Consider the following 24,723-nt stretch of genomic DNA (forward strand, 5'->3'; position numbering starts at 1 on the left):
CGTCTGCAAACTTAATGATGGTGTTGGAGTCGTGCTTGGCCATGGAGTCATGGGTGAACAGGGAGTACAGGAGGGGACTGAGCACGCACCCCTGAGGGGCCCCCGTGTTGAGGATCAGCGTGGCAGATGTGTTGTTACCTACCCTTACCACCTGGGGGTGGCCCGTCAGGAAGTCCAGGATCCAGTTGCAGAGGGAGGTGTTTAGTCCCAGGATCCTTAGTTTAGTGATGAGCTTTGACGGCACTATGGTGATGAACGCTGAGCTGTAGTCAATGAATAGCATTCTCACGTAGGTGTTCCTTTTGTCCAGGTGAGAAAGGGCAGTGTGGAGTGCAATAGAGATTGCATCATCTGTGGATCTGTTGGGGCGGTATTCAAATTGGAGTGGGTCTAGGGTTTCTAGGATAATGGTGTTGATGTGAGCCATGACCAGCCTTTCAAAGCACTTCATGGCTCCAGACGTGAGTGCTACGGGTCGGTAGTCATTTAGGCAGGTTATCTTAGTGTTCGTCTTGGGCACAGGGACTATGGTGGTCTGCTTGAAACATGTTGGTATTACAGACTCAGTCAGGGACATGTTGAAAATGTCAGTGAAGGCACTTGCCAGTTGGTCAGCTCGGAGTACACGTTCTGGTAATCCGTCTGGCCCTGCGGCCTTGTGAATGTTCACCTGCTTAAAAGTCTTACTCACATCGGCTACAGAGAGCGTGATCACACAGTCATCCGGAACAGCTGATGCTCTCATGCATGCTTCAGTGTTGCTTGCCTCGAAGCGAGCATAGAAGTGATTTAGCTCGTCTGGTAGGCTTGTGTCACTGGGCAGCTCGTGGCTGTGCTTCCCTTTGTAGTCTGTAATAGTTTTCAAGCCCTGCCCCATCCGACAAGCGTCAGTGCTGGTATAGTATGGTTCAATCTTAGTCCTGTATTGACTTTTTGCCTGTTTGATAGTTCGTCGGAGGGCATAGCGGGATTTCTTATAAGCGTCCAGGTTAGAGTCCCACTCCTTGAAAGCGACAGCTCTACCCTTCGGCTCAGTGCGGATGTTGCCTGTAATCCATGGCTTCTGGTTGGGGTATGTACGTACGGTCACTGTGGGGACGACGTCATTGATGCAGTTATTGATGAAGCCAGTGACTGATGTGGTTAAACTCCTCAATGCTATCTGAAGAATCCCGGAACATATTCCAGTCTGTGCTAGCAAAACAGTCCTGTAGCTTAGCATCTGCGTCATCTGACCACTTCCTTATTAACTGAGTCACTGGTGCTTCCTGCTTTAGTTTTTGCTTATAAGCAGGAATCAGGAGGATAGAGTTATGGTCAGATTTGCCAAATGGAGGGTGAGGGAGAGCTTTGTATGCGTCTCTGTGTGTGGAGTAAAGGTGGTCTAGAGTTTTTTTTCCCCTCTGGTTGCACATTTAACATGCTGGTAGAAATGAGGTAGAACGGATTTAAGTGTCCCTGCATTAAAGTCCCCGGCCACTAGGAATGCTGCCTCTGGATGAGCGTTTACCTGTTTACTTATGGCCTTATACAGCTCATTGAGTGCGGTCTTAGTGCCTGCATCGGTTTGTGGTGGTAAATAGACAACTAAGAAAAATAAAGATGAAAACTCTCTTGGTAAATAGTGTGGTCTACAGCTTATCATGAGATACTCTACCTCAGGCGAGCAAAACCTTGAGACTTCCTTAGTATTCGATTTTATGCACCAGCTGTTGTTTACAAATATACACAGACCACCACCCCTTGTCTTACCGGAGTCAGCCGTTCTATCCTGCCGATTTAGCGTATATCCCGCCAGCTGTATGTTATCCATGTCGTCGTTCAGCCACGACTCAGTGAAACATAAGATATTTTAGTTTTGAAATGTCCCATTGGTAGGATAACCGTAATCTTAGGTCGTCTAATTTATTTTCAAATAACTGAACATTGGCTAATAGCATTGATGGAAGAGGCAGTTTACTCGCTCGCCGTCGGACCTACGTCCACGATATCTTCGTCTCTTTCTCATGAGAATGACGGGATTTGGGCCTTGTCGGGTGACTGTAGGATATACTTTGCGTCCGACTCGTTGAAGAAAAAAATCTTCGTCCGATACGAGGTGAGTAATCGCTGTCCTGATATGCAGAAGCTCTTTTTGGTCATAAGAGATGGTGGCAGAAACATTATGTACAGAATAAATTACAAATTACGCGAAAAAACACAGAATAGTACAATTGGTTTGAGGGCTGTAAAACGGCAGCCATCTGCTTCTTCTGCGCCATCTCTCTGTAAGCTTGGCACATCTAGCCACTGGGATTTTTGCCCATTCTTCAAGGCAAAACTGCTCCAGCTCCTTCAAGTTGGATGGGTTCCGCTGGTGTACAGCAATCTTTAAGTCATACCACAGATTCTCAATTGGATTGAGGTATGGGATTTGACTAGGCCATTCCAAGACATTTAAATGTTTCCCCTTAAACCACTCGAGTGTTGCTTTAGCAGTATGCTTAGGGTCATTGTCCTGCTGGAAGGTGAACCTCCGTCCCAGTCTCAAATCTCTGGAAGGCTGAAGAATTTCCCTGTATTTAGCGCCATCCATCATTCCTTCAATTCTGACCAGTTTCTTAGTTCCTGCCGATGGAAAAACATCCCCACAGCATGATGCTGCCACCACTATGGGGATGGTGTTTTCTGGGTGATGAGAGGTGTTGGGTTTGCACCAGACATAGCGTTTTCCTTAATGGCCAAAAAGCTCAATTTTAGTCTCATCTGACCAGAGTACCTTCTTCCATATGTTTGGGGAGTCTCCCACATGCCTTTTGGCGAACACCAAATGTGTTTGCTTATTTTTTTCTTTAAGCAATGGCTTTATTCTGGTCACTCTTCCGTAAAGGCCAGCTCTGTGGAGTGTACGGCTTAAAGTGGTCCTATGGACAGATACTCCAATCTCCGCTGTGGAGCTTTGCAGCTCCTTCAGGGTTATCTTTGGTCACTTTGTTGCCTCTCTGATTAATGCCCTCCTTGCCTGGTCCATGAGTTTTGGTGGGTGGCCCTCTCTTGGCAGGTTTGTTGTGGTGCCATATTCTTTCCATTTTTTAATAATGGATTTAAATGGTGCTCCGTGGGATGTTCAAAGTTTCAGATATTTTTTTATAACCCAACCCTGATCTGTACTTCTCCACAACTTCGTCCCTGACCTGTTTGGAGAGCTCCTTGGTCTTCATGGTGCCGCTTGCTTGGTGGTGCCCCTTAGTACTTAGTGGTGTTGCAGACTCTGGGGGCCTTTCAGAACAGGTGTATATATACTGAGATCACATGACAGATCATGTGACACTTAGATTGCACACAGGTGGACTTTATTTAACTAATTATGTGACTTCTGAAGTTAATTGGTTGCACCAGATCTTATTTAAAGGGCTTCATATCAAAGGGGGTGAATACATATGCACGCACCACTTTTCCATTATTTATTTTGTATAATCTTTTGAAACAATTAATTTTTTTCCATTTCACTTCACCAATTTTGACTATTTTGTGTACGTCCATTACATGAAATCCAAATATAAATCCATTTAAATTACAGGTTGTAATGCAACAAAAATAGGAAAATGCTAAGGGGGATGAATACTTTTGCAAGGCACTGCAGATTGTCTGTGCCGAGGATCTTTTCAGTGGGCATCTGCACTCCCTTGACTGCCATACTGCTTGTATGGCAGTCAAGGAAACAATCTACGGGTTGGCAACGTCCCAAATTGAACTCTATCCCTACGGTGGGCCATTTGGGACAAAGCCTATACCTCTTTATTCTGTAGGAGGATAGTGATGGGGTAGTGATTTCTAAAGCTGGATATGTAGAGAACTTTGAATGCATCACTTAATAATCACATTCTATCGCGTTAACAAAAATCTGGCAAACAATTAACATTGCTAATAAAGTCCTATTATTATCAACTGCAGATGCATGAGAAACTGAGAGACACTGCTTGGTATACCTGGCTCCCTAAGTGGAACCATGGCTGTATCATATTCAATATTATTACAGCACAGTACAGTACTGTCAGTTTCCTATTTTAAAAAGACAGAACCCTTCTGTCACTCAGTGCTTGACATTGGGGGTGATGAATGGTACAAACAGGGCCAGCTCAGTTCACAAAGAAAGAAGGTGGTCTCTCTCTTCTCTCGTTTAACTCCCACATCCCACCTCACAAGCAGCTGGTGAATCCAGTTATCTGGAGTTGATCTATCTACAGATCAGCTCCCACATCCAGGTGCATCATCTCCCACATCCGGGTGCATCATCTCCCTCTCAGCTCCCACATCCAGGTGCACCTCAACAGTCTCTCTCTAAACCTCTACATGACTTAACCGTGGTGCTCATTAATGCAGGTCAATGTCCACACAACTCCCAATCATAAATGCGGCTGGTCAGGACCACTTCTGCAGTAGTAGGAGACATATTAATAAATGAACAGCTGTTTGTCAGGTGTTCTCACAAGGCTCCTTCTCACCCATTCAAGAGGAGAGGAGTGTGAAGAGAGAGGGGGGGAAAGGGAGAGAGAGAGAGAGTGGGAGGAGGAAGAGGGAGAGATAGAATTAAAGAGAGGGGAGAAAGAGGGAGGGAGGATGTGTGTGTGTGTGTGTGTGTGTGAGAGAAAGAGAAAGAGAGAATCAAGAAACACAGAGACAGAAAGCGAGCGAGAGAGAGAGAAAGCGAAAGACAATAGAGGAGGGGTGGGAGAAAGCTTTTCCAATGACCCCCGGCTGTGAGGTGTTTCCTGTCCTGTACCGCTCAGCACTGTGAGGTGTTTCCTGTCCTGTACCGCACAGCACTGCAGCTCTACAAAGTCAGGCAGGAGGCTCTATTTATAACTGCCTGTAATGTTTGGCATTTCCTCAGAGGGGTGAACCATTGTTTTCCCAGTCTGTGTCCCAAATGATACCATATTCCTTACATAGTATACTACTTGTGGGCCCTTGGCAGCCTGCAATTGTCTCAGAAGATCATGTACATTGAACTGTCAAACATATTATTTTTTCCATTTGGTAAATTCCAGTTCTCTTTCAAGTGTTCGTTTCGGTATTCCACTTATGGGATACGCCCCCAGCGTATTCGTCAGAAGCCTTTATTATACCATGCCAGCCATGATGGCTGGACGTCGAGACGTGTGCGTCGGGGGAAGGGTGTCCCTCCTACCCTATAAAAAGGTCAGACACAGCGTCTCTGAGTCATTCAAACACCTCTTCTCGCGTTTCATCAGAAACCACGGTTAACTCGTTCACGACCAAGTTAACTGTATCCAAACAGTGACTAGTCTCCCGAGTGGCGCAGTGGTCTAAGGCACTGCATTGCAGTGCTAGCTGTGCCACTAGAGATCCTGGTTCGAATCCAGGCTCTGTCGTAGCCGGCCGTGAACGGGAGACCCATGGGGCGGCGCACAATTGGTCCAGGGTAGGGGAGGGAATGGCCGGCAGGGATGTAGCTCAGTTGGTAGAGCATGGCGTTTGCAATGCCAGGGTTGTGGGTTCGTTTCCCACGGGGGGCCAGTATATAAAAAAAAAAAAGATAAAATAAAAACATTGTATGCACTCACTAACTGTAAGTTGCTCTGGATAAGAGTGTCTGCTAAATGAATAAAAAAATAGTTGTTAGCAAGCCATCCACCACACTAGCTAGCTTTTGTGGTTTTACTTCGACAAGAAACGTTTTTACTAGCTACACCAAGCTATCTTTTCTAATGTATTTTCGGAAACGGTATCCGGGCCATCACACAGAGTGCCACCGTTGGAGATAACCCACTAAATCGCTAGCTATCTGACTAGCCTACCATGCTAGTTTCTTTCTGACAGCCAAAAACACAGCATCCCAGCTATGGCGACAAAAGCATCTCCCACCCCAAACGAGGAGAAGCTCCCGGCACGAATCTGCTCCTGTCGAAACAAGATAAATCGACCAAGGACACCCACTCAGTGTGCTCCACTTGACTGCTGCAACATGCCCAGGAAGCATTAGCCTCCCCCGGCTCCTGTCCACACTGTGAAGAGCCTCTGTCGCAGGCTAGCACGCCAAGCTAGCCCGAGTCAACAGGACCCTAACATGGGGGGCTGGCGTCCCCGATGGCTCATCAGAGGCCATGGATATTCCCCATGGGGAATCCTGGAGCGACGGCTAGCGCTAGCGACCAGCTCGAAGTCATTGCTCCGCTGTTGGGAGGACTCCAGCAACGACCTCACGACCTCCCTGCCGGGCTTCCTGATTGGAGACAACATTGACTCCATAGGGTTTCCGACAGCCTCCTTTCGGAATCATCTGACGTAGACGAAGACTCCTTCATCCCCTCAGGCCAGGCCACCAAGCCTCCTACCGAGGAATCCGAAAGATGTCTTAGAACACAGTGAGCTGCTCTTGAAACACCTGACATTTCTAGGTTTCAGAATAAACACAGTAAAGAGCTTTCTGATTCCCACGCAGACAATCTCTTTCCTAGGTTTAACCCTAGATTCGGTATCATTCTAAGCTCGCCTTTCAGTGGAACGTATAAAGAACATTCCAGAATTGCCTAGCACTGTTTTTGCAGAGGGAACCTGGTCTCTTTCAAAACATGCCTGAGGCTGCTAGGTTTGATGGCATCGGCTTTAGCAGTCATCCCATTAGGCCGCTCGAACAGGCGAGGGTTTCAACGATGGGTCTTTTTCTCTAGGTCTGAGCCCATTATGTCACAAACATCACCGTTGTACAGGTCTCCATTGATTGCATGGTAGCACTGCACTCCTGGAGACACCCAATGTTTCTGTCACAGATTGCCCAGATGGGCACTGTTTTTATCCAGAAAAGTAGTCACGACGGACGCGTCTCTCTCGTTTGGGGTGCGACCCACGAGGGCAGAACGGTGTGGGGACCCCATCTCCTTTCTGTTTTCTATTCAGAGTGATAGAGCCTCATCCACCAGGTCCCTATATGATTATAAACGGTGCGTGTTTGAGGAACGTTGCACTAAATCACAGACAGTGTCCTTCCAGTGCTCTGTCCCGGTAATCCTGTCATTTCTACTGGAATTATTAGACAAAGGAAAGTATTTTTCTACTATTAAAAAGGTATATCTAGCAGCTATTTCGGCTTGTCACGTGGGTTTTGGGAGCACGACAGTGGGGCAACACCCCCTTGTCGCCCGTTTTATGAAGGGTGCACGTCGTTTGCGTCCGGTGTCCAAACATCTTGCCCCGTCATGGGACTTATCAGTTGTTTTGGATGCTCTATGCCAACAGCCTTTTGAACCCCTGGATCAGGTGGAGCTGAAGATGCTGTCATTTAAGACAGCGTTGTTACTAGCACTGGCCTCCGCCAAAACGTGTAAGTGACATTCAGGTAAGTGACATTCAGGTTTGGGAATGACAGCAGACCTGACTCTCCTCACTCACAATGACAGCAGACACCAATTAACAACTTGTTAAATAATACCCATCAAGCGGTGGTACTTTTAGAAATAACAAATTCTCCCCAGACCACCTAAGGGAACAACTTAAAAGGTTAACAATTCCTTTCTTTATGAATACAGAACGCTTCTGTTTTCAGAATATAGTGAAAACACTGAATCAAAGGTTTTTTCACTGAGATGCACTGTAGTAGCTAGCTAACTGCAGTATGAACGGCATAAAAAAAATAACTATCATGGTCAATTGAGATGATTTTAACTGAACTTAAGAGTAAGAAATGTGTGCCAATCCAACAAACAACATTTATAAATGTTGCAAACCAAAGTCATGCTTGATAACAATTGTGATATTTTACAATACTTTTTTTGTGTATCCACACGTACGTAGTGCTCCCTACCCATCTTTTAGATGTTATTGAGTGAAAACTTTTTTAAAAAACAGGCTGAGACATATTAATATGAACCAATAGCAGTATGGCCTGAGGCTCTCCATTATACATCACCCAGAACAGAGATGTTCTATTATCTGCTCACTGACAGCTGGTGAGAAGAGGTCCTTTACGGCACTAGGTGTTACTCCGTAGGCTAAACCTCCATGAGGATGATATGGGGGGGGGGGGGGGGGGGGGGGGGGAAGAGAGCGAGAGAGCGAGAGAGCGAGAGAGCGAGAGCGAGAGAGAGAGAGAGAGAGAGATCTGAACCAAGCTAGCTCTACCCTCTCTTCCTCCAGCCATCACTCCATCGCTCCCTCCTTCCAGCCTGCAGCCTCCTACCTGCTCTCACTCGCCCCGGAACTGAGCCTTGCCACACACACGAACTGAGTTTAGCTGTTGGCAGCTGAGAGTTTCATACACATCTGTGTTCTGTTTATAACTGTGTATGAAGAGCCTCTGTTTGAGCGTCGTCCTTAGTGTGTGTAATCTATGTATTACAAGAGTGAGTGTATGCTGTGCAGGCCAGAGAAACACAACAAGCCTCTGTTGTGCATTCCATGTCGTCACCCCTCCCTCCCTCCCTCCAGGGGGCAGGCTGAGGCCCCCCCCTCCCCCTCCCCCCCAGCCCCTGTTGCCAAGTGAGATCATGGGAAACACATGTTGTAGTGTGGATCCTGCTGGAAGAATACACAGCAGCTGGCTGTTAACTGCCCCACAGCGGAAGGGAGGGAAGGAGTGAACCACTTCAACCTGCCTCATCTGCTGCTGCTGGAAACTCCGGAGCTCTCCTCCTACCCTGATCCTGCATCCTCAACCTCCAGAACAACCTGGTGCTCCATCTGTGGCCGACCAGTTGGGTGTGACTAAAAGGGGTGTGACTAAAGGGAGTGTGACTGGCCCGCAACCCATTGAAAGACTGATGAAAGCAAACACTAAACCTGACCCTAACCTTAACCCTAAACATTTTTTCCGACCTGTTGTGTGGCTCAAGGTACCATGACTCAGAGTGGTCCAACACAGGCAAACAGACACTGGCGTAGAGAGAGAGAGAGAGAGAGAAAGGTCTTTAGGGAATCTGACGATAAAGTTGAAGTCGGAAGTTTACATACACTTAGGTTGGAGTCATTAAAACTCGTTTTTCAACCACTCCACAAATTTCTTGTTAACAAACTATATTTTTGGCAATCGGTTAGGACATCTACTTTGTGGATGATGCAAGTAATTTTTCCAACAATTGTTTACAGACACATTATTTAACTTATAATTCACAATTCCAGTGGGTCAGAAGTTTACATACACTAAGTTGACTGTGCCTTTTAAACAGCTTTGAAAATTCCAGAAAATGATGTCATGGCTTTAGAAGCTTCTGATAGGCTAATTGAAATCATTTGAGTCATTTGGAGGTGTACCTGTGGATGTATTTCAAGGCCTACCTTCAAACTCAGTGCCTCTTTGCTTGACATCATGGGAAAATCAAAAGAAATCAGCCAAGACCTCAGAAAAAACAAATGTAGACCTCCACAAGTCTGGTTCATCCTTGGGAGCAATATCCAAATGACTGAAGGTACCACATTCATCTGTACAAACAATAGTACGCAAGTATAAACACCATGGGACCACGCAGCCGTCATACCGCTCAGGAAGGAGATGCGTTGTCTCCTAGAGATGAATGTACTTTGGTGCAAATAAATCCCAGAACAGCAGCAAAGGACCTTGTGAAGATGCTGGAGGAAACAGGTACAAAAGTATCTATATCCACAGTAAAACAAGTCCTATATCGACATAACCTGAAAGGCCGCTCAGCAAGGAAGAAGCCACTGCTCCAAAACCGCCATAAAAAAGCCAGACTACGGTTTGCAATTGCACATGGGGACAAAGATCGTACATTTTGGAGAAATGTCCTCTGGTCTGATGAAACAAAAATAGAACTGTTTGCCAATGATGACCATCGTTATGTTTGGAGGACAAAGGGGATTGCTTGCAAGCCGAAGAACACCATCCCAACTGTGAAGCACGGGGGTGGCAGCATCATGTTGTGGGGATGCTTTGCTGCAGGAGGGACTGGTGCACTTCAGATAATAGATGGCATCATGAGGAAGTTAAATTATGTGGATATATTGAAGCAACATCAGTCAGGAAGTTAAAGCTTGGTCGCAAATGGGTCTTCCAAATGGACAATGACCCCAAGCATACTTCCAAAGTTGTGGCAAAATGGCTTAAAGACAACAAAGTCAAGGCATTGGAGTGGCCATCCCAAAGCCCTGACCTCAATCCTATAGAACATTTGTGGGCAGAACTGAAAAAGCGTGTGCGAGCAAGGAGGCCTACAAACCTGACTCAGTTACACCAGATCTGTCAGGAGGAATGGGCCAAAATTCACCCAACTTATTGTGGGAAGCTTGTGGAAGGGTACCCGAAACATTTGACCCAAGTTAAACAATTTAAAGGCAATGCTACCAAATACTAATTGAGTGTATGTAAACTTCTGACCCACTGGGAATGCGATGAAAGAAATAAAAGCTGAAATAAATCATTCTCTCTACTATTATTCTGACATTTCACATTCTTAAAATAAAGTGGTGATCCTAACTGACCTAAGACAGGACATTTTCACTAGGATTAAATGTCAGGAATTGTGAAAAAAACGGAGTTTAAATGTATTTGGCTAAGGTGTATGTAAACGTCCGACTTCAACTATACATCATATGTCATCATACACTCTTGAAAAAAAAAAAAAAAAAAGTGCCTTCTAGAGCCGAACAACCCATATGGAGCCCTTATTTCTAAAGAGTGTTCATGCTGGGTGACACTGTTTACCATAGCCTGTATACAATCAGTTGTCCATGTTACATATGAATCACACCATGCCATTAATCTCATTGACACATACTGGGACAGAGGGAGAAACTCTATACTGCGGTCCTGATTGGGGTTGTTCTAGGATTGATCCGTTCCAGAACACATGATGGGTTCCAGAACACTGATGTGACTCTGTGAACCGGCTTCTCTCCGGACCAGCTGGATGGGCTGACAGTCCCTGAGATGTGGGGGCTACAGCCTATAAGCCTGAGCACAGGAACTGGCCTAGTTCCTAGCCTCGACCCCACTAGCTAGCTAGCTAGCTCTGTCAGTCAGTTAACCCACTGTGTACCGTATCATCATGCTGGGCCTGAATGTTTCAGCAGGCAGAGGGCTCGTCTCCCTCACGCAAAGTCTTTGAATGGAAATCAACAGAAGCCGTAAAATCACATTAAAGCTTCTTCACCAGCGAGATTAAACGCTTAGTGACGACGTGACGTGTGAACAGGGTTTGCCACTCTACTGCCTGACCCTGGACAAGGCATGGCCCAGGGTGGGAGAGAGCAGCTCGGAGAGGGAATAGTGCATCCCAAATTGCAACCCTATTCCTTATATAGTGCACTACTTTTGACCAGGGCCCCAGTAGTGCACTACATAGGGTATAGGGTGCCATTTGGGACGAAGCCCGGAGAGTGAGTGAGCAGAACGAAGGAGAACGAGGGCGGGACGGAGTGAGAGAGAGCCGCTTGGGGAGGGAGAGAGATCAGCTTGGGGAGGGAGAGAGAGAGTGTGAAAGCATCCTGAGGGCACGTTATGTCACTCCACTTGGCAGCGTGCTCCAAGTCGATTGGCAGAGCCACAGATTTCTGTCACATCATAACCCATTCATGATTAATTTACAAAGTCCCTTTACAATACACATGGCCAAGGTCAGACAGAGTCTTCAAACATGGCTTGTTATGTAGGCTACTACAAACCTACATGTAAGCTTACCAGCATGTAGAGAACTGTTGAACTACCATTCAAGTAAAAGGCCTCGTCTTGTCAGTGTGACTGTGACTCAATAACATGTTGCGGATGGTGATCCGTTGTTACAGCATGGCAAGAGACAACACGAGGGATGGGGAGTATTGTAGAGGAACTGTAGAGCGAGACTGTCAACAACACATTAAGTCTCTTCATTTAAAAATAGACCATATGGAACGTCTGCCTCTGGGTGTGCTCGAGACAAAAGAGGTCCCGTAAATGGACAGAAATATTGGCCAGAAATGACGTTGTATAGAAACTGTACAGACGACTATCAACAAACGCTCTTCATTTTACTGGTGGAATAATCCAACAACATCCGTGGGACTTTCTTCTCTCTCAGTGCTTCAGTTGTAAAATCGGAAGGTTCCGGAATAAAAAGTGTGCATGAGATGCCTGGTGGGCTCTGAGGTACTGGAAAACACGCGTATTTGTTTTAAAAATCACCTTTATAATAAAGCATTGCATTGCATAGCATCGCATTTATGTTGTGGCACAGAGCAGTAGAGTAGAGGCACTTACAGAAGTAGCACACATGGGGAACATTTTTTAGTAGCTTAGGGTCTGGGACAAATGTTGCCTTTTATAAAACGCATTTCGTGCAATTCTACGTCATTTTACACCACTGGAGACTTTGGCACAAATGATTGTAATGACAGGCTACTTTTGACACTGACAAACTGAGATCAATAAAAAAATGACCTTGTCTTGAATTCATCAATAGCCTAGGAGACACATACTGTCGGCTACAATATGAGGAGGAAATTATCATTCTAAAAATGCTTTCCAGTTTTACTGACTCACTTAAACGATGCCCAGCTCACTCGCTGATGATGGCCGATGCGTTCGTGCCAAAAAAGCATATCTTTCTCTTGTTTTACTTTGTAAAACAATATTTGGAAGTTGATCAAATATTTTGGTATCCTACTGCAGACAGATTAGAGTCTTCTCTTTTCAGCAGGAGCCATTTGCTTTCCAACCTGTGTTTTTCCTGCGATTGTATTTTACAGTAAATATTGCGAAAGGCCTGTTTTGTCTTGCCGCTCGTTCCCGACTGCAGGCTATGCCTTGTTATTGGGCTACACACAATCCACAGCTAGGCTATTTAAAAAAAAATAGGCTATTGATCCTCTGTGGCTAAATTATAGGCCTTCTAATAGTGTTGTAGGCTATTCTGAATTATTTAAAATGTTTTCCGAATAGTCAGCAGTAATTCTATAACTTTGGGCAAATGTATTTCAATTAATCAGGGCTGCTGCAGCACCTTCAGAACCCTTCACGTCACGCGGCTATGATTCTATAAGGAAATAAATGATGCCGTGCAACGCTGGAGAAATGAGTTGCAGGCTCATGTCTACTAGAGCAGAGAGAGAGAGAGAGATTATAGAAAGTGAATCTCATTCTAGTTCTGTGAGAGATACAGGCGCGCTTCTCACACGGCCAGGCGTTGGTCTAAACACAGGGCAGCCCAACCCTCTTCCTGGAGATCTACTGTCCTGTAGGTTTTCAGTCCAACCCTAATTTAGCGTATCTGATTCAGCTAGTTAAGGTCTTGTTGAGCAGCTAATAAGTAGAATCAGGTGTGTTAAATTAGGGTTGGACTGAAAACCCACAGGACGGCAGATCTGCAGGAAGAGGGGTTGGGAAGCCCTGTTCTAAAAAATATGTTACAATGAGTAAGCCCGGGCCGGCCCAACCCGAAGGAGAATTAACGAAGAGGCAACTCGAATGAACTTTGATCGCTTTTATTATAATCTTTACATAGCAAAAAGTGTCAATAATTTTTCATGCCATGAGAGGTACCGGATCCGGACAAATAGGGTACGGAACTAAAACGGAGAGGTGCCGGATCCGGACAAATAGGGTACGGAACTAAAACAGAGAGGTACCGGATCCTATTCCGGTGGGATCCGGCTCAAATTAAGCACTGTTCTCTCTACCGTATAACAATGAATAATAGCACTGATATTGAGATTGGGGCGGCAGGTAGCTTAGTGGTTAAGAGCGTTGTGCCAATAACCGAAAGGTCGCTGGTTCTAATCCCCGACCCGACTAGGTGAAAAATCTGTCGATGTGCCCTTGAGCAAGGCATTTAACCCTAATTGCTCATGTAAGTCGCTCTGGATAAGAGCGTCTGCTAAATGACAAAAAATTTAAACAGAATTGCTCATCCAAGACTTAACATTTGTCCAATACAGAGGAGTTTTACTTGCTTCATTTAACAGCAGTATGTACCTAGCTACCACCCAGCACTGAACATGCTGTTTTCATTCAACACAATGCAGTCCCTCTGCCTAAATGATTTATCTGAACTGTTAAACTGAAGAATTACTGGAATCTCTGGAGTTTGGAACTCAACAGTAGAAGCAGTGATGGGTGGGATGGGGCCAGAGTCCCATGCTGCTGGGACTAACATGTCTACAGTCTCTATGGGTGGGATGGGGCCAGAGTCCCATGCTGCCATGACTAACATGTCTACAGTCTCTATGGGTGGGATGGGGCCCAGAGTCCCATGCTGCCATGACTAACATGTCTACAGTCTCTATGGGTGGGATGGGGCCAGAGTCCCATGCTGCCATGACTAACATGTCTACAGTCTCTATGGGTGGGATGGGGCCCAGAGTCCCATGCTGCCATGACTAACATGTCTACAGTCTCGATCACTACTTTCGACCAGAGCACTATGGGTTGAAATACTGGGCTCTCGTCAAAGTGCACTATATAGGGTGCCATTTGGGACACAGTCTGAATGAGGGTAATGGGATGTCAACATGCCGGGATGTCAGATTCATGTCTGCTCTGAGGGACAGCACCTGCTGTAGAAGCCCAGACAAGACTGATCCTATTACCACCGCTGGTGCTGTGTGGTGAGAGGCTAGCCATGTCATAGTGTGTGTGTGTGTGTGTGTGTGTGTGTGTGTGTGTGTGTGTGTCCCCTATCAGTCCCCCCGGTGCGATGCGGACTAGGCTAAACAGGATAGATAGATATCCATTTAGCTCCAACCATAACCAATTCTCCCATCAAGTTCATTCAATTTGCCATGCGGTCATAAAAAATAAAATAAAAACCTAACCACATCTACAGAATGTCCAGCTTGTTTCAGCTGTCATATCAGATAAATGGACACCCTATTCCCTATCCAGTGCACTGTTAGGTTGTGAGCATGAAGCCAGATCTCCATTCTCTGCAAGTTAACTGACAATAAAGTATTCTTCTGCTTCTTCTCCTATTTTTAATAGGGTGGCATTTGAGACATATCCATTTCAGCTGTTATATCAGAGGCTCTTCTGTACGGTGTGTGTACTGCACACAGAACAGTTTGTATCTCAAGGGTCAACACAGCGGTTATACAACAATAGAACCGTTTAAGGTATAGGTTGATCCGTCCAACTCCCCAGACTGTCCCCTGGAGGTTTATACAACAGCCACAACAACAACAACAACAACAACAACAGGGCAATATTGAAGCAAAAACAGGGCCAGACCACACACTGTTTTCTGCCTGTCACAGTAGTGGTCCATCTCCTACTCTAACCCCCCTACTGAGTACAGAGAGAGCAGGCAAACACAGGTAGTGTCCCAAATGGCACCCTATTCCCTACATAGTGCACTACTTTCGACCAGGGTCCATAGGGCTCTATAAAGTATAGTGAATAGGGTGCCACTTGGGACACAGAAAACACAGTCAGGAGGAATCTACCGTACGGTGAATTCAAACTAGAACGCTTTATAACAAGCTAGTCATCAGTACTTCTTTGTTAGGGATTGAAACACGAACAAGAAGTCTGATTTGGCTGATGTGAAACGGAGCTAAAGAGGGTTGTCATGTCATGTTAGTAGAGAGAGAAGGGGAGATACAGTAATAGCCTGCACAGCAGTAGCAGGACTGGAGCCAGGACACCCTAACCTAATCCACTCTACAGTACAGTATACAGTAGGGCTGGAGCCAGGACACCCTAACCTAATGAACTCTACAGTACAGTATACAGTAGGGCTGGAGCCAGGACACCCTAACCTAATGAACTCTACAGTACAGTATACAGTAGGGCTGGAGCCAGGACACCCTAACCTAATCCACTCTACAGTACAGTATACAGTAGGGCTGGAGCCTGGACACCCTAACCTAATGAACTCTACAGTACAGTATACAGTAGGGCTGGAGCCAGGACACCCTAACCTAATGAACTCTACAGTACAGTATACAGTAGGGCTGGAGCCAGGACACCCTAACCTAATCCACTCTACAGTAGGGCTGGAGCCAGGACACCCTAACCTAATCCACTCTACAGTACAGTATACAGTAGGGCTGGAGCCAGGACACCCTAACCTAATCCACTCTACAGTAGGACTGGAGCCAGGACACCCTAATCTAATGAACTCTACAGTACAGTATACAGTAGGGCTGGAGCCAGGACACCCTAACCTAATGAACTCTACAGTACAGTATACAGTAGGGCTGGAGCCAGGACACCCTAACCTAATCCACTCTACAGTACAGTATACAGTAGGACTGGAGCCAGGACACCCTAACCTAATGAACTCTACAGTAGGGCTGGAGCCAGGACACCCTAACCTAATCCACTCTACAGTACAGTATACAGTAGGGCTGGAGCCAGGACACCCTAACCTAATCCACTCTACAGTACAGTATACAGTAGGGCTGGAGCCAGGACACCCTAACCTAATCCACTCTACAGTACAGTATACAGTAGGGCTGGAGCCAGGACACCCTAACCTAATCCACTCTACAGTACAGTATACAGTAGGGCTGGAGCCAGGACACCCTAACCTAATCCACTCTACAGTACAGTATACAGTAGGGCTGGAGCCAGGACACCCTAACCTAATGAACTCTACAGTACAGTATACAGTAGGGCTGGAGCCAGGACACCCTAACCTAATGAACTCTACAGTACAGTATACAGTAGGGCTGGAGCCAGGACACCCTAACCTAATCCACTCTACAGTAGGACTGGAGCCAGGACACCCTAACCTAATCCACTCTACAGTACAGTATACAGTAGGGCTGGAGCCAGGACACCCTAACCGAACCCACTCTACAGTACAGTATACAGTAGGACTGGAGCCAGGACACCCTAACCTAATGAACTCTACAGTACAGTATACAGTAGGGCTGGAGCCAGGACACCCTAACCTAATCCACTCTACAGTAGGACTGGAGCCAGGACACCCTAACCTAATGAACTCTACAGTACAGTATACAGTAGGGCTGGAGCCAGGACACCCTAACCTAATCCACTCTACAGTACAGTATACAGTAGAGCTGGAGCCAGGACACCCTAACCTAATGAACTCTACAGTACAGTATACAGCAGGACTGGAGCCAGGACACCCTAACCTAATCCACTCTACAGTACAGTATACAGTAGGGCTGGAGCCAGGACACCCTAACCTAATCCACTCTACAGTACAGTATACAGTAGGGCTGGAGCCAGGACACCCTAACCTAATCCACTCTACAGTACAGTATACAGTAGGACTGGAGCCAGGACACCCTAACCTAATGAACTCTACAGTACAGTATACAGTAGGGCTGGAGCCAGGCCACCCTAACCTAATCCACTCTACAGTACAGTATACAGTAGGGCTGGAGCCAGGACACCCTAACCTAATCCACTCTACAGTACAGTATACAGTAGGGCTGGAGCCAGGACACCCTAACCTAATCCACTCTACAGTACAGTATACAGTAGGGCTGGAGCCAGGACACCCTAACCTAATCCACTCTACAGTACAGTATACAGTAGGACTGGAGCCAGGACACCCTAACCTAATCCACTCTACAGTACAGTATACAGTAGGGCTGGAGCCAGGACACCCTAACCTAATCCACTCTACAGTACAGTATACAGTAGGGCTGGAGCCAGGACACCCTAACCTAATCCACTCTACAGTAGGGCTGGAGCCAGGACACCCTAACCTAATCCACTCTACAGTACAGTATACAGTAGGACTGGAGCCAGGACACCCTAACCTAATGAACTCTACAGTACAGTATACAGTAGGGCTGGAGCCAGGACACCCTAACCTAATGAACTCTACAGTAGGGTTGGAGCCAGGACACCCTAACCTAATGAACTCTACAGTAGGGCTGGAGCCAGGACACCCTAACCTAATCCACTCTACAGTACAGTATACAGTAGGACTGGAGCCAGGACACCCTAACCTAATGAACTCTACAGTACAGTATACAGTAGGGCTGGAGCCAGGACACCCTAACCTAATGAACTCTACAGTACAGTATACAGTAGGGCTGGAGCCAGGACACCCTAACCTAATGAACTCTACAGTACAGTATACAGTAGGGCTGGAGCCAGGACACCCTAACCTAATGAACTCTACAGTACAGTATACAGTAGAGCTGGAGCCAGGACACCCTAACCTAATCCACTCTACAGTACAGTATACAGTAGGACTGGAGCCAGGACACCCTAACCTAATGAACTCTACAGTACAGTATACAGTAGGGCTGGAGCCAGGACACCCTAACCTAATGAACTCTACAGTACAGTATACAGTAGAGCTGGAGCCAGGACACCCTAACCTAATGAACTCTACAGTACAGTATACAGTAGGACTGGAGCCAGGACACCCTAACCTAATGAACTCTACAGTACAGTATACAGTAGGGCTGGAGCCAGGACACCCTAACCTAATGAACTCTACAGTACAGTATACAGTAGGGCTGGAGCCAGGACACCCTAACCTAATCCACTCTACAGTAGGGCTGGAGCCAGGACACCCTAACCTAATGAACTCTACTGTACAGTATACAGTAGTACTGGAGCCAGGACACCTTAACCTAATGAACTCTACAGTAGGGCTGGAGCCAGGACACCCTAACCTAATGAACTCTACAGTACAGTATACAGTAGGACTGGAGCCAGGACACCCTAACCTAATGAATTCTACAGTACAGTATACAGTAGGGCTGGAGCCAGGACACCCTAACCTAATGAACTCTACAGTACAGTATACAGTAGGGCTGGAGCCAGGACACCCTAACCTAATCCACTCTACAGTACAGTATACAGTAGGGCTGGAGCCAGGACACCCTAACCTAATGAACTCTACAGTACAGTATACAGTAGGGCTGGAGCCAGGACACCCTAACCTAATCCACTATACAGCAGGGCTGGAGCCAGGACACCCTAACCTAATCCACTCTACAGTACAGTATACAGTAGGGCTGGAGCCAGGACACCCTAACCTAATCCACTCTACAGTACAGTATACAGTAGGGCTGGAGCCAGGACACCCTAACCTAATGAACTCTACAGTACAGTATACAGTAGGGCTGGAGCCAGGACACCCTAACCTAATGAACTCTACAGTACAGTATACAGTAGGGCTGGAGCCAGGACACCCTAACCTAATGAACTCTACAGTACAGTATACAGTAGGGCTGGAGCCAGGACACCCTAACCTAATGAACTCTACAGTACAGTATACAGTAGGGCTGGAGCCAGGACACCCTAACCTAATCCACTCTACAGTACAGTATACAGTAGGGCTGGAGCCAGGACACCCTAACCTAATCCACTCTACAGTAGGGCTGGAGCCAGGACACCCTAACCTAATCCACTCTACAGTACAGTATACAGTAGGGCTGGAGCCAGGACACCCTAACCTAATGAACTCTACAGTACAGTATACAGTAGGGCTGGAGCCAGGACACCCTAACCTAATGAACTCTACAGTACAGTATACAGTAGGGCTGGAGCCAGGACACCCTAACCTAATCCACTCTACAGTAGGACTGGAGCCAGGACACCCTAACCTAATGAACTCTACAGTACAGTATACAGTAGGGCTGGAGCCAGGACACCCTAACCTAATCCACTCTACAGTAGGGCTGGAGCCTGGACACCCTAACCTAATTCACTCTACAGTACAGTATACAGTAGGGCTGGAGCCAGGACACCCTAACCTAATCCACTCTACAGTAGGACTGGAGCCAGGACACCCTAACCTAATGAACTCTACAGTACAGTATACAGTAGGGCTGGAGCCAGGACACCCTAACCTAATGAACTCTACAGTACAGTATACAGTAGGGCTGGAGCCAGGACACCCTAACCTAATGAACTCTACAGTACAGTATACAGTAGGACTGGAGCCAGGACACCCTAACCTAATGAACTCTACAGTACAGTATACAGTAGGGCTGGAGCCAGGACACCCTAACCTAACCCACTCTACAGTACAGTATACAGTAGGGCTGGAGCCAGGACACCCTAACCCAATCCACTCTACAGTAGGGCTGGAGCCAGGACACCCTAACCTAATCCACTCTACAGTACAGTATACAGTAGGGCTGGAGCCAGGACACCCTAACCTAATCCACTCTACAGTAGGGCTGGAGCCAGGACACCCTAACCCAATCCACTCTACAGTAGGACTGGAGCCAGGACACCCTAACCTAATCCACTCTACAGTACAGTATGCTGTTGCCTCTTTAGACAGACACTGATTGGCTGTTATGGGCTGTTGGGGCTACTGAATTCGGTTAGTTTCTCTCTCAGACTTTCCTGAGATGAGAGATATAATGATACATTCCATCTAGAAATACTGTATGACCTGCTTGGTAGTAAAACAGCACTCTGATGCAGCAGGCTGCAGTAAATAGGCCAGGTTAATAGGCCAGGATAATAGGCCAGGATAATAGGCCAGGATAATAGGCCAGGATAAAAGGCCAGGATAATAGGCCAGGATAATAGGCTAGGATAAAAGGCCAGGATAATAGGCCAGGATAAAAGGCCAGGATAATAGGCCAGGATAAAAGGCCAGGATAATAGGCTAGGATAAAAGGCCAGGATAATAGGCCAGGATAAAAGGCCAGGATAATAGGCCAGGATAAAAGGCCAGGATAAAAGGCCAGGATAATAGGCCAGGATAATAGGCCAGGATAATAGGCCAGGATAATAGGCCAGGATAATAGGCCAGGATAAAAGGCCAGGATTATAGGCCAGGTTAAAAGGTCCATTTGAAGAAGAAAGAAAACAGAAAGAGAAAAGCGGCTGTAACCATAAGGGACCACAGTACATTTCATTATTTTAAAAATGTTATTAAAGCATTGGCTGTAAGTTTTGACATATTATACTGTAGGGCATGCAACAGTATCATGTTAATCCTCCAGATATGCATCACATCATGAGAGCTGCTAATATGATTTTCTACTCAAATCCATTTTTACATTTACGTCATTTAGCAGACGCTCTTATCCAGAGCTACTTACAGTTAGTGAGTGCATAAATTTTTCATACTGGCCCCCCGTGGGAAACGAACCCACAACCCTGGCGTTGCAAGCGCAAATGCTCTACCAACTGAGCTACAGGGGAATACCCATAAGGTATCCAATACTTCAACATCACAACATTGTCTAGAGCCGTTTATTTTTTTTTTTTTTTACTTTTTTTTTTTTTTTTTTTTACTTTAACCAGAAAAAGACCCTTGAGGTTAGAAACCTCTTTTGGGAGGGGGCCAGTCAGCACACTCAGGACAACACAACACAACACATTAAAACAATTACAACGGTCAATCTTATTATTATATTGTTGAGCCCATGTAAAGCATGATAAATTGACGTGAGAGAATTAGATCTATACGTCAAATTCAAATCAACATGACATTTTCAACGTGAGCGTTGTGCCACTGCCAGCGAGTACTGAGCAGTGGAACCCGGATCATTTTCTCGCCACAGATTTATTACAGGGCTTGCTCTGCTGACTGTATGAGTTTTGATTTTCAAAGTCAAACCTTGAGCTGAGCTCGATTGCTTATCAAAAATGTCGTGAATGAACAGAATATTTTAGGAACATCAGAGATACGCTTTGATTTACATCTTCAGGAATGCAAAAGACAAGTCGCCGGAACTGTCCAGTAGCCTATCCCCAAAGGCCTGCAGATGGCGATATGGAGTCGTTTTCATCGTACCGTCCAAACGCATTATATGCAGCCGGCGATACATTACATTTACATTTACATTTTAGTCATTTAGCAGACGCTCTTATCCAGAGCGACTTACAGTTAGTGAGTGCATACATTATTTTTATTTTTTTCATACTGCCCCCCCCCCCCCGTGGGAATCGAACCCACAACCCTGGCGTTGCACATACTGTATACATTTATTGGCAGACATATTGTATTTGCTGGACAGCATGAGTTGCAAGTTGTCAAAAAAAAAACATCACATTTCAACCCTTAAATTGGCAGAGATTTGTGTCTCGTATCCTAAAATAATTAAGTGATCTTGTCTTAGTTCTCAAGCATTGTACATTTTACATTTTAGTTATTTAGCAGACGCTCTTATCCAGAGCGACTTACAGTTAGTGAGTGCATACATTTTCATACTGGCCCCCCGTGGGAAACGAACCCACAACCCTGGTGTTGCAAGCGCCATGCCCTACCAACTGAGCTACAGGGGACTAATATGTTGGTCTCTTGCAGTGCAATAGGATGATGGGCTTCATGCAATAGGATGATGGGCTTCATGCAATAGGATGATGGGCTTCATGCAATAGGATGATGGGGCTTCATCCCAAATGGCACCCAATTCCCTACATTCGTATCCCTCGTGGACTGGTTCGTACCTTAAACATTCTCCATTCAGGTTGCATAGGCTTCGACTTCCTCTTTAACTTTATTTAAATTGCGAGAAGGAGAACATTTGGGGGTTAATATGCGGACTTTCCTTACGAGACACCGTTTTCCACTGCCATGCTAGAGTGGCTAAATTCTAATCCCGGATGTTGTGTAATCATGTTCAGCCAATCAGGTTGAAACTATCAGACCAGGGGTTATTTTTAGCAGCATCACATTAGTGGAAACCAAGACTGCTCTCAGGGCAGACCTGGTCGTAGCTAGATACGGAACTCCCGAGTGGCGCAGTGGTCTAAGGCACTGCATCGCTGTGCCACTAGAGATCCTGGTTCGAATCCAGTGCGCTCTGTTGTAGCCGGCCGCCACCAATTGGCCCAGCGGCAGGGACTGTAGAGCATGGTGTTTGCAACGCCAGGGTTGTGGGTTCGATTCCCACGGGGGACCAGTATGAAAAATAACAAAAAAAATGATGTATGCACTCACTAACTGTAAGTCGCTCTGGATAAGAGCGTCTGCTAAATGACTAAAATGTAAAAAATGTTTGAGTCAGGTCGGGGAGAATTCTTGCATTTGAGCTAACCATTTTCTTAACCCGCTACGAAAAAGTCACTTCTGCTAGTCAAACCGGCAGACCCGCCCTGATAATAGTCTTGGTTTCCACTAATGTGATACAGGTTAGGGGTGAAAAATACAGAACTGGCTGAACACAATACACAACATCTGTGATTAGCATTTAGCCACTAGCATGGTGGTAGAAAATGATGTTTCATAAGGAAAGTATGCATATTTTCCACGGGATTTTCCCACCATTAAAAACAGTTAAGTAGGAAATCGATGCCTATGCAGCCTGAATTGTGAATGTTTTAGGTATGAACTGGTCCACGAGTGGTACGAATGTAGCCTATTGCCGGCTGCATACAATGCGTTTGGACGGTAAGATGAAAATTACTCAATATCGCCGGCTGCCGGCCTTTGGGCTAACAGTAGCTTATGTTCAGAGTCAGACAACAGGGCTATTGTCCACTAAATGGCACATCATGACAAACCACACATTCCAAAGGCACGGGACGATAACAGCTAGCTATTGACTCATTATATTCTATTGATCATTGGAATGACAGCGGTTATCCATAATTGCCACTGTTAATCAAATGACAGTCCGTCTATGCGTAATGGCACAAATCATTAGCCCACATAGCATACACGTGCAATAGGATTGTTGTTTGTTTCGTTCATAGGCTATAGGCTACCGTAGGCTATGGAAGCCAGAACAACAACCGATCAACACAATGCTTCGATTGCCAAAACAAACACTGGATCCAGCGGAACTTTAGAACATCTATTAAGAACACAATATGAGAAAGTTCTATTCCAATCGGTCTATTTAAAGTTATAATGCATTCCGGTTAAGATTATTTCAATAACAGCCAGCATACCTCTGACATAGCCTATTCATTTTGATTGTCTCAACTCTTTCCACTGATTCAGATCCTCTCTCACACAAAGCGAAAGAGCAACCCAAATAGGAGAAGGTTACGCAGTGATTTCCAAATAATAGCTAAAGTAGCCTACTTTCTTCTCCCAGTTCAATTCTCAGACTTGCGTTTCCCCACCAAGCACTGCAGAATAAACCTGAAACCGACCAACACTCACTGAGACAGCGCGATGGGAGGGGTTAGAGGTACCTACCAGCTTTATATGCCCAACATTATTTTCTTCTGTCATCTTGAAACAGTCGAAAACGAAGTTAAGAAACACTTGGATCGAACAGAAGTGGAAGAGCCCCGGTTGTGACACAAACAGTGTCGCTCTGCTATGTTCTGTTCCGCTGGCTCTCGACGCAAGCAACGGCGAACCTCCCTGGCTGCGCAATCACTCACCGTCCGTGAAAGCTCACAGGCTTGAATATTTAACTTTAGAAAAATGAGAGAGCTGCTAAGAGAGAGAGAGAGAGAGAGAGAGAGAGAGAGAGAGAGAAGAGGCAGACAATCACAGGAAAGCGGCTCCTCCTACCAATAAAATGCGAAAAGCCTAAACGACAGAACTGATCAACAAGCGCAGCGCAGCGCAGGCAGGCGGGCTGCTCCTAGCCTACATACACTTGTCAGTAGAGAGATGAGCTGGAACCAACCCCTAACCTCCCCATCACTGTAAATGTCAAATTCATGGATTTGATGGGATCGTTAACGACAATGTAATTCCCTCGTCCTCTAATAATGATGATAGGTCTAGGGCAGGCTACTCGCCCGTTTTCTAATCTAACTCTACTGTATGATGCAATGAAAGGTAATAATTTGTTGAAGCTTAAGGCAGTTCCATATAGTGCCTCCTGTTGACTCATTCATATGATTATGAGCTTGTTAAATACATTGTTTAGAATAGAGTATAGCCAATATTGTAATAATAATAATAATTATAATAACAGAATAGAAAA

The 24,723-nt window shown here is 45.9% G+C and overlaps 1 protein-coding gene across 1 annotated transcript in view; it reads right to left on the reverse strand.

Moving 5' to 3' along the window:
* LOC311107275 (annexin A6-like) overlaps window positions 1–24,041 on the reverse strand; it is a 96,072-nt gene extending 72,031 nt beyond the window's left edge. The window contains exon 1 of the mRNA XM_084149755.1: window positions 23,979–24,041. The gene's annotated coding sequence lies outside the window, so the exon portion shown is untranslated. The remainder of the gene's footprint in view (window positions 1–23,978) is intronic.
* Between the last annotated feature and the right edge of the window lie 682 nt (window positions 24,042–24,723).

This window comes from Coregonus lavaretus (genome assembly GCF_964263955.1).
Source record: "Coregonus lavaretus genome assembly, chromosome: 32".
Classification (NCBI taxonomy): domain Eukaryota; kingdom Metazoa; phylum Chordata; class Actinopteri; order Salmoniformes; family Salmonidae; genus Coregonus; species Coregonus lavaretus.